Here is an 11,369-nt window from a genome sequence, read left to right as displayed (position 1 = left end):
AAAAGTTTAATGTAACAGAAGCAGTACTGTACTGTTAAGATGTTACCCTGCTGCTGTACTGTTAACACACAGGTTAGTTTTTACTGAATATTTTGTTCTCAAGTGCTTGCAAAAAAAGAATAAAAATTACTAACATGATCAGTCCATTTTAATCAAAGTCAGAAGAAAAGTGATCCAGATTTTCTTCAGATTTAACTAAATACAACAAAGACAGAGTCATCTTGCTTCCCTGCTTGTGAATTAATGAAGCCTGAATTAATTTGAAGCAATAATGATCTTGCACTGAGATGTGTCATTTTACCTCCTACTCCAAGATGCATTGGACATGTTACAAATATTAGAGATGTGTCCAGATATGTAGGTATTCAATGTAATGCCATGGAGCCTACAAATGGAAGTTGCATATTGCAAGATTAAATAAAGAAAGATACACTTACTGTAAATCTCTTCACACATTTTTATTACAATATTAAATAGTTGATAGTATACTCCGACTGCCAGGGAATTAATGGAATTTCAAGTTTATAATCACAGTGAATGTTCCTAGAGAGCTGCACAGAGATACTGTTCAATGCCAACAAATTAATGCTGAGTAACAATCGCATTCCTCAATCCAAGCAGTCTGGGCAGCCAGACAGTGATGGCACTGTTTGCTGTACAGTCAGGGCCCCTTGTTTACCATGTTGTTCGCTTTTAGAACATAATGGTTCATGAACCTTGCTTTTCAATAAGTTCCCAAGAGTCCAGGTTTTCTGCTTCATATAGTTTTAAAGTTATCCCACGTTAAATAAATTATTGCAACCAAACATATAATATTCAATAGTCATGATTGTGTAATTTTCCCCAAAAAACTAAGTTCAACTGAAGGTATCACAATCATTTGTGGTTAAAAAAGAGTAATCTAAAGGCTATGCCAATCACACATACATTTTCAGATCACTCTGAAATACGCAAATGCGGTATATGCAAACAAACCAAACCACACGTGAATGCACTTGAATGTTTGTTCCAATCCCTTTTCACAACACCTTGTGGTGCATGATTTGGTAGTTGTGTTCTAATATAAATTTGCATTTATCCTAACAACTGATATTTTTATTCAAAACAAACATTACACAGTAAAACATCTGCTAAACATAACGAGAAGCCTGGTTACTAAATATTTCTGTCCTGTAGACTTGCAAAATGCAAATTCCATCAAACCTAATTCATCCTAATAAGTCATGTATACTGTATTGGTTTGCCTAGATAGAGATTCAAGGCAGCACCTGTATTTCAGTTAAGGGGCTGCGTAGAGGGGGAGCTGGGGTGCAGCAGACATCTAGTCTTACGCAAATCCATCAAGGGGATTATTCTCTCAGTTTGCTCGGGTATTATTTCCATGAGCATTTTGCTGGTTTGTATTTGAATCAAGTGAAAAAATATGTTATGAATAAAAGATTGATTTCCTTTAAAACATTTCTGAAGATTTAAATGGAAATTCCTTGTTTCAGAGAAATCCAGTTCAAATGTTCTATCTCTTGCTCACAGACAATGCATGATTCAAATTCAAGTGTTTGTTTTTTTGCATAAACCCAAACTGTTTAAACTGTATACATAACTTTTTTTTTTTTTTTTTTTTTTTTAATCTTTCCAATATTATTTGTTCTATGTTAGCTGCCCCAATGGAATACTCGTGTCCTTATTTACTGACTCAATATTTTGGAATAAAATATGTATTGGAAAAATAATATCTTTAGACAAGCCATCTGTATGATTCAATACGTGGTCTGTCACTACTGACTTGATTGTATTGCCATGGTTTACTTGTTTAATATAGAAACAGTAAGATAATGGTGCAAGGTTTTCATGCTCATTATAATCACAGGGAGCTCCATTTCTGCTTTCCATTATAAGAAACCTTTTAACTCAATCAAGCTAGCCCAGCCTGCTCATAAGGTGTTGTACATAGCAACAGTGACACTTCAGTCATTGTGAATATTTTAGTTTCATCCTCAGAAAAGGTATTTGTTAACATTTTTTAATGTCCAAACAGCTAAAATACCTCTAGTAGTTTAAAAGTAAGTTCGCCCAGGGCGCTGGAATCTTTTAATTAGGGTTCAATGGGTAATTTGGAATTGGAGACATTTTTTTTAGAACTGAATCTATAGGTCCAGGTAGCAGGTGTACATATACCAAATATATATATATATATATATATATATATATATATATATATATATATATATATGTTGACTATTGATTGCATTTAATTACTGCACATATTATTTTAACTAGTGATTCTCAGCATTAGGAAAGATGACTTTTATTGAACCACACAGACCTTTGTTCACCATTCCAACAAGCCTAGCGGAAACTGCTTCCCATCGGTACTAGTGAGATGTCCTTTCGACTTTTTACATTTTTGTTCAATTTATCCTGTCAGATGGGATCATATCATTGCAGGGCTGTTGTCCAAACAGCTCTGCTTCAGGCCTATCATATTCTCTAAATATCCTTTCTGGAAGATAAAAGAGAAAGAACATACCAAGTAAACAAGGAGAATGTGCTTAATGAATGACATCGGAGCTGAAAAGAACCAGGTTGTGGACCTGAAGGGATAGTGGAATTCACATCATACAGAAACTGTTGCTGGAGCTCGGAGGCAATGAACAATGAATTCTTCATTCAATAATGCCTCAATTATTTCTCTCGGGGAAAATGATTTCACTGACCTGTAATTTTTAAAAAAAAAATCTTTCAGTTAGATTCTCCAACAAATTAGACACATTGCTGGGCTGGTGCCATTGACTTGGAAACCAATACGATGCAGTACTATGCAACTAGGAGTGGGTACACACACACTTCCGAATAGGTGAGAATAGAAGGAAATGCTATCCACATGTAAAAGAGTTTTCAAAGGTGACAATCATTTGATCTGGGGTTCTGCATGTATAGGCAGCATATTTAAAAGTTTAATACATTGCACCCACACCAGAACCAGGCAGACATAGAGATACTGCTCCCCCAGAGCCAGACTCAGCACATAGTGATCTGGGGATGCAGAGTTGCCTGGTTCTGGTGTAGATTATTTTTATTATTTATTCATTAGCAGATGCACTTACCCAGAGCGACTTACAATTGTATACAAAAAATACATATCAAGAATTACAGTACAATTAAGAGCAAAATACAAAATACAGTCCTGACATCCATAGGAGGCAGGGGAGCGTAGACGATGTACAGCCAGTCTTCTTTTTCTAGTGAAGGCCGAGCAGAGAGGCCGGGTGGGGGTGTAGTGAGAGATGAGGGTCTGGAGGTAGCTGGGTGCAGTCTGGTCAGTCGGTAGGCGAGTACAAGAGTCTTGAACTGGATGCTAGCGGTGATCGGGAGTCAGTGTAGTGAGCGGAGCAGTGGAGTAGCGTGGCAGAGAGAACACCAGACAAGCAGCGGAGTTCTGGATGAGCTGGAGCGGACGGGTGGCGGGAGAGTACCAGGGCCTGGATGAGGAGTAGTGATGAGGAAGGGTCGGATTCTTTGTATGTTGCTCAGGAAGAATTGGCAGGTGCGTGCTAGAGTGGAGATGTGCTGGAAGTAGGAGAGGCAGGGGTCCAGGATTACTCTGAGGTTCTTGGCTGAGGAGGAGGGAAAGTGCGTGGTAGATTCCAGAGGAATGGAGATAGACAGATCAGAGGATGGGGAAGATGAGGAGGGGAAGAAAAGGTCAGATTTAGAGAGGCTGAGTTTGAGGTGATGCAAGTGCATCCAGGAGGAGATATCAGAGAGACAGGTAGACATACGGGAGGGTATGGTGAGGTGAGAGGGGTGCGAAGGAGAGGAAGATCTGAGCATCATCAGCATAGAAATGGTATGAGAAACCAGAGGATGCGATGAGGGGTCCCAGGGAGTGGGTGTAGAGAGAGAACAGGAGAGGACCCAAGACTGATCCTTGGGGGACTCCTGTTGAGAGAGGGTGAGGTGTGGAGGTTGAGCCGCGCCAGGTTACCTGGTAGGTGCGGTCGGAGAGGTTGGAGGAGAACCAGGCCAGAGTAGTGCCAGAGATTCCCAGGTCAGCGAGAGAGGATAGGAGAATAGAGTGATCGACAGTGTCAAAGGCAGCAGAGAGATCGAAGAGAATTAGAACAGAGGAGAGAGAGGCAGCACGGGCAGTACAATATATTACTAACATTAAACTATATTAATGTATCAATGAAAAATAATATTTTTCATATACAACACAGCATGGGAAAAAAAGAAGAAAAACATAGACATATGCTGCCACATTAAAAAACATGACCTTAAAATTGAATATCAAACATTGCTTCACATTTGCTACAGTACTAAGCAGTACAAAAGACAATTTTTGTAAGAACTTGTGCATTCATAGGTGAACATTCAGATTAGTTACATAACGTAATTTGAAACAAGAACTCTAATTGAACTTCACCTACATTTTTGTATACCGTCTCCTGTTTCAAATAGAGAGAAACATTTATTTTTAAATATTGATTCTGCATCATTGTGACAGGATGACTGACGATGTGACGTCAGGCCAGAAGCAGGAAGGAAAACAAATAAGTACTGCAGGGCAGAAGACGCTTGCGGCGCCGTTTATTAACACAAAAATAAAATAAAACGATTAAACAAAAACACACTGCTCACAGAGCGAAACAAAAGATTTAAACAAAACAAATCACAAATACTAAATACAACCCTAAGGTCCGCCTGGGCAGTAGCCTTCACAGAATTGAAAAGTTATACAAAAATACATTGTGGATAAAGTGGTTAGGGCTCTGGACTCTTGACCGGAGGGTTGTGGGTTCAATCCCCAGTGGGGGACACTGCTGATGTACCCTTGAGCAAGGTACTTTACATACATTGCTCCAGTAAAAAAAAACAACTGTATAAATGGGTAATTGTATGTAAAAATAATGTGATATCTTGTAACAACTGCAAGTCGCCCTGGATAACGGCATCTGCTAAGAAATAAATAATAATAATAATAATAATAATAATAATAATAATAATAATAATAATAATAATAATAATAATAATAAAATTATACAGATCTCTCTGCTGCTTAATGTTAGTTTATATTTTCTGGATTTTCTCAACGTTTATTACTCGTAAACTAAACGGAGGCGTTTACAAGTTTAAGGGTGGGCACCTTGCTTAGACAATACTTTCCAAGGCTATTGGGTAGGTTGCAGAGGCCTTGTGCAGTGATGCCCTTGGATTACTTTCTGTGTGGCCACCTGAATCAGTTATGCACACTGCAAAAACCATGAACATTGACGCATTTTGATGAAAAAATTAAAACAGAATGTGCAAACATTGCACTCAACATTCTCGACAGTTTCCAAACTAACTGGAATCAAAGAATCAGGTGCCGACCAGTGGTGGAGCTCAGGTCAAATGTTATATTGTTGTTTTTTTTTTACTTCATATGGTGTGTTCTTTACTTTGTTTATGTTAAATCGATTAAAAACAGCTATTTACCAAATATTTTCTACTTGATTTGACAACAAACCACAAATAATCTAACCACTGTACTACTGATGTTATAATATGACTTTGACAGAACCCTTTCCTGTGGTATAAATGGTAGTTGCCTCACCAGGCACCAGGCATCTGAAATGCACACCTAAAGAGCTTATATTTCTTGTAACAGGAGACTTCTTTGTTTCCAGCCCCAACTCAGTATATTGTCAGGCAGTGTGATTAGTCAGCTTTTAAAGCTTCTATCTCTTCTAAGGCGTACACTTAGGTAAAAACTAGTTATGTATGTTTTCTATGATGCCTGAAAATGTTCAAACCTTTAATATATATATATATATATATATATATATATATATATATATATATATATATATATATATATATATATATTATTTGATTACTTTGATTAACATTAATTAACAATAAGTACTCACTGTGAAAATGTGACTATTAAATATACAGTAATGCTGAACCTAATGTAAATGTAAAATCATGTAAAATCATTGATTAAGTTATTTGCTTATTACGTGTCTAAATGACTCTGTATTGAAAGAGTCTTGATGTGATTCTCAGGACTCAAGCACTTTTTATGAAAAAGCCTCTGGTCCTCAAGAAACTAATAACAGAATAACAGAAGAATTCCAACAGCAGAATTATAAATGATATTCACCTGTTGTGCATTGACCAAACATATCGAATTATTAAGCTGCTTACAAAATCACCTTCATTGAATCATAATTGAGATTTGTATGTGCAGTATACCTTTCTGCACTTTTTTGTAGATTTAAAGCATGTTAAAATAATGTTAACATCTTTAAATTATAAAAGCAGCTGGAAGCCTTTCATTCATTATTAACCTCTTCTTGTTTTCTTAGTTAGGCAACATTTTAGCCATGCGTTCTTTTTTATTTAATTAGTGGATATATATCCTTGTTACAATGGCAACTGTACTCAGAAAAGGAAAATCTACTATTGTAACCCCCTATCTTTCACTATATCTTAAGTAAATTATAAAATACATTTTAAACATTACTTCATGACCTTTGACACAAACACCTGATAGTTGAGTGATTGAGATAATTATTCTTCTGAAGACAAATTGACCCCATATTACTGCTAACTTAAAGGACATAACATATTTAAGGGCCTTGATAATTTGCAATAGTACTAACGGATAGAGCTGTCATGAAGCACATTTTTTAGCAATTGACAGTTGAATAGTTTTTATGTGTTTGCTTCAATAATCTTCTGCAATTTATAGAGAATCACTCTCTGAACTGGATACAAACTGAATACAGACCAAGTAAGAGTATCGGGCTAGGCACATACAGTCAAATTATGTTAAAATGAAAGGCAAAGGGTTTTGTGCAGGGGTTCAACACAGCTCTGCTCTCTCTGCTCCCCAGATGGAGCTTATTTTAGCACACCAGATAACACATTAGGCTCTGGACCAGGCAAGCCTAGTGCAATCCTCCTTTATGGCTATGTGTATTACGTTAAGGATGCTGGCACATACCCAACAGTTTCTATAACATTCATGAATCACTGGAAGGATTCAGATTACTTATTACTTATTTATTTTCTTTTGAATACGTTTATTTAATATTTTCCTTGACACAAGTGCTATGAATATAAATGAGATGATAACAGTAACTTTAGTTTCTTTCCTCAGGAAATGAGTGAGCTGCTGCTAGAGGTTAAAGAGGGACAGCAAATCTTGAAATACTGCGCAAACCATTTTCTTTTACAAAACCATTTTACCATAGGAAAAAGTACCAGATACTGTAAATGGCAAAATGAAGAAGTCTGAGTCTGTTTGCATTGTATGTGACAAGGACATTGATAATCAAGGCAGCTGTGTTTTGTACATCATTTTCATCCCACATAGCTTTACAACTGCTAATTCAGAGGAACTTAGTGCTTACTTAGTAGATACACTGCATCTTGACTCTAACCACACAACAGTAGTAGGTCAGGATATCATTAAGACGCTTGTGGAGAATGGCATTGATTTCAATTGTGTGTGCCTTTGTAATAGACAATGTAACAGAGGGACAAACACTAGCTGTTTACATCTATGCTTAGTTGTATTTTTTTTTAGGTTGATAGGCTCCAGTGGCATATACGATGTTATATCATTTATTAATAATTTGACGGTATCTGTGGTTTTAAATCTTCATTTCAGGTCTGCAGTTAACGTTTCTCCCATGTTTAATAACCTGGGATTAAAGGCAGCAAAATAGGCTATGGGAATTACACAGTCATTGTAATTAATGTGTCAACATACATTTTAAAGGTTTTTAAATGTTGCTGAATATGTCATTCAAGGTTGTTTTAAAAAAATCTATTTTGTCTGCTTGTTTCCTTTTTTTGCAGCCAACACAGACCATTTTAAATGACTCTTGTTTCCAGAAAAAGTTTGTTTCATTTTTAAAGATTGTTTCTCGACTCAAGTTCCAATGTTATAATGTACTCGTACATCCTCAGACAGTCCAGGATATATGAAGATTACGAGGCAGGTATATGCAACACTTTCAGCTATGTTAATATATATGGATGACAATATATAAGCACTGGTTCGAGTATCTGAAAAATTATACAAAAATGTCGACCCTGACAGACCCCAACCTATTGGATGCAACCTGGAATTACCTGGACAATATGGTTTCGGGATAGAATAAAGACCAGGACAGACCCAAACAATGTTCATTGTAAAAATGGATATAGATTGGCCACTTCACTATTTTACATGTGTGTGTTTGTGGTTGTTCTAAACCTTTTTTCTTTGAAGTAATAGCCCTTTTAAGTATGTTAGAGGGTACTTGAGTGGCTTTCTAAACATTTTTCACTGTTAAAAACAAACACTTTGAAACATAGAAAACAATCCTTCACAGCCAATTAGGCCTGATTTTATGTTTGTATGTAGAAACATTAGTAGGAATAATCTTGGACTGAAATACATTAAATCCCTTTTATCTTTTGCCAAAAACAACTTGATGAACTAGGGCAGCTTCAGCAGTTATTGTCTCTTTCATCTAGTTGGCTGGGTGATGGTAGTGTCATCAATGGTACAGTTGTGCAAATCCGTGTTTTGAGCTCGGTGGATTGTATTCTGAGACAGTAAAGCAGGGAGTTTTTACCTTTTTGAAAGGCCTTTTTTGATATTTTCTGCAGTACTGTAGTTATTTCTTTAAGGAGCTAGTAGCTTCAAACGACAACCACTTTGAACTTTCTCCTACATTTCTGTATTTTGCAATCGTTCTACGTAGTTCTGAGTGCTGTTGCTCAAATACAGTTACACTTTTACTTGCATTGTACTTGTTAGGTTAGTCACAATAGCAACTGGTGGAATTTGCATTGGATTTGTAGAGCAACATCAGTGAGGCACTAATTGAAATGAGAAACTTTCAGTGACCTTGATAAGGAGCTGGTAACTTTTCAAAACACACACACAAAAATGAATTATACCTTTCGATATGTAAGTGATTCAAATACAAATAAAAACTTTAATGTTTAACTAAACGTGTGACTTTAGCGAATGTTTGTTTGCTTGTGATTGTTCCTGAGATCAATGGAGCAACGCAACAGATTTTTTGAAGAATTTTTTGTTGTTATGTGTTAATTATTTCTCAATCAAATAACAAATGAGGGACATAAATTTCATTTGCACACTATGTTTGCTGTAATAGACAGTAAGATGGTAAATGATGTAAGAAAAAGTAATAGATAATGATAGAGAGCACAAATAATACAGTTTTAAAAAGGTAATACAATAAATAAATATTACGTAAATAATACAAGGATAAGAATGATGTGACCATTAAAGTTCAGTAAATGCTGAGTTTTACTAGTACGGTAGTTATATTGCTTTATTAATTTCATAATAACATCCACCAACAATTTAAGTTTATGCTGTCAATATACTATAAACCTCTCACAGCGCCCTAGCCAGTCATGTTAATAGAGCGTTCATATTGTGAGGTGCCCACTAAGCTCAGAATCTTGGAACTATTAATAGGGTACTAGTGTCTTAATGTGATCCAGTAAGCATTACAAATATATATAGTCAAGCAAAAATATTATATTTCTATATAGTCTTTTGACTGGTTGCACTAGCCAACAGCTGATGTTATTCATACTTTAGGTGTATGTAATAATGGTCTGGGATGTTTCTTGTTATTTAGCTTTACAGTAATTTTAGATCAAAATCAATAATATGTACAAGAAGCAAATGCTACCCTAACTGTAGGGGGGACAATCTCTCTAAAATATCACTTTCAGCACCTGCTTATAAAAGATTTTCCTTTCTCTGTGAAACCATACCAGGCTTTGCTAGTGATGTAATCTCCTGGGAACAGACATAATTTTTTTTTTTTTTTCACCAACACGTTTTTTGTAAAACAAAAGCCATGTTATTTGATCACATGGAGGACCGTGACTATACCCTTTGTTTCTCACATGTGATCATTCCTGATACCATCGCTGTTTGATGCATGATGTAATCACTATATATGTGATAGCAAACACCAGACAAGAAAGTAATTTAACTGAACCAAGCTCAGAAAAAAGACAACGATTTCATTTGTTACTGAGGCCTACATGCATGTTACAAGATTCTACCATGTTTTGCTTTGAAGCAGTATGATACATTCTGTTTGGGACCAGCAATGTATTTTTTCTACTTTTGGATACAGGAATACCAGTAAACAAACTGAAATCTCATACTATGGTGGTGATGTCATCATATGAGGTACTTTTGTATGGTAGCTCTGTTGTGTTTTATTTGGATCACTGGTTGATATTTGTTTTTGTGTGCAATGAATTCCAGATAAAATGATGTAATTCATCTTCAACTGAAATGTCCCACTTCAAAAATGTTTTGATAGCTGTTTCCAATTCCATGTGTTTGCCAGACACTTCTCATACATAGCTACCTAGTTTTTCTGTAAAATATTTTCCAAGTTATAGATTATCTCTAGAGTATTAGATTGTTATGTGATTGTGTGTTTATAGAAGTTCATTGTTGTACTTTAAAGCATAACAAAGTGTAATAATGCACTAGTGAAATCATGGTAAAATGCTGGCAAGCATGGGAAAACATTGTGACAGAGAGAGCCCTGTCGCTGGTTCCTGCACAAAGGTGTGCAGCTGGGACACAGAAAAGAAGACTCGTTGCTGGGCAACCAATTGAGCAGTTAGGCTAGCCCAGCACTGAGCTGATCGGGAGGTCTGGATTGGCTGGGGGGCGTGCCCGGGGAGTGAAAACTTGCACTTGTTGACATCTAGGAGGAGAGCGTCCGCCGCGCAGCATTACTACAGAACCCTTCAGCTGCCAGACGGTGCTGCTGAAGGCATTGCCCAGCCGAGGCCACTTGAAGAGGCTGGAGTCGCTGTGAGCATGCTGGGACTCCGGGAGCCCAGAAGTAGGTTAGGGGAGGTTGATCCCAAACAGTGTAGAGAGGGTTTGCGTAGAGTAGTAGGTTCCTGGAATGGGACGTTTCTTTTAGTGAGACTAGCGTTCGCCTTGTGTGGCAAACTTTTATTTTTAGCTTTGTTTTGTTTTCTTTATTAAATGTGACACTAGGGCTACCATTGGTGGTACCCTAGTGTCAGCACTTGTGTAAATTAAATCTGTGCAACTGTGTGGAATGTCAACACCTAATGCTCTGTGTCTGCCTCAGTATTGTTCAGTGACGACCCCCCACACGTAACAAGCATGGTAGCAGAGGAATTACTGTGCAATAATAAAATTGTATGAGAGCTGTATTATTATATTTAATATTATTATATACTTTACCATGACACTAATACCCAATTTGCTTACCTAATGACATCTAGGTCTAAATCACCACTTATTTAATTATCATTAAACTATTCGTCGCCATTTCTTA

The sequence above is a fragment of the Acipenser ruthenus genome, chromosome 1, assembly GCF_902713425.1.
Source record: "Acipenser ruthenus chromosome 1, fAciRut3.2 maternal haplotype, whole genome shotgun sequence".
NCBI lineage: Eukaryota > Metazoa > Chordata > Actinopteri > Acipenseriformes > Acipenseridae > Acipenser > Acipenser ruthenus.
This window is presented reverse-complemented; position numbering follows the sequence as displayed.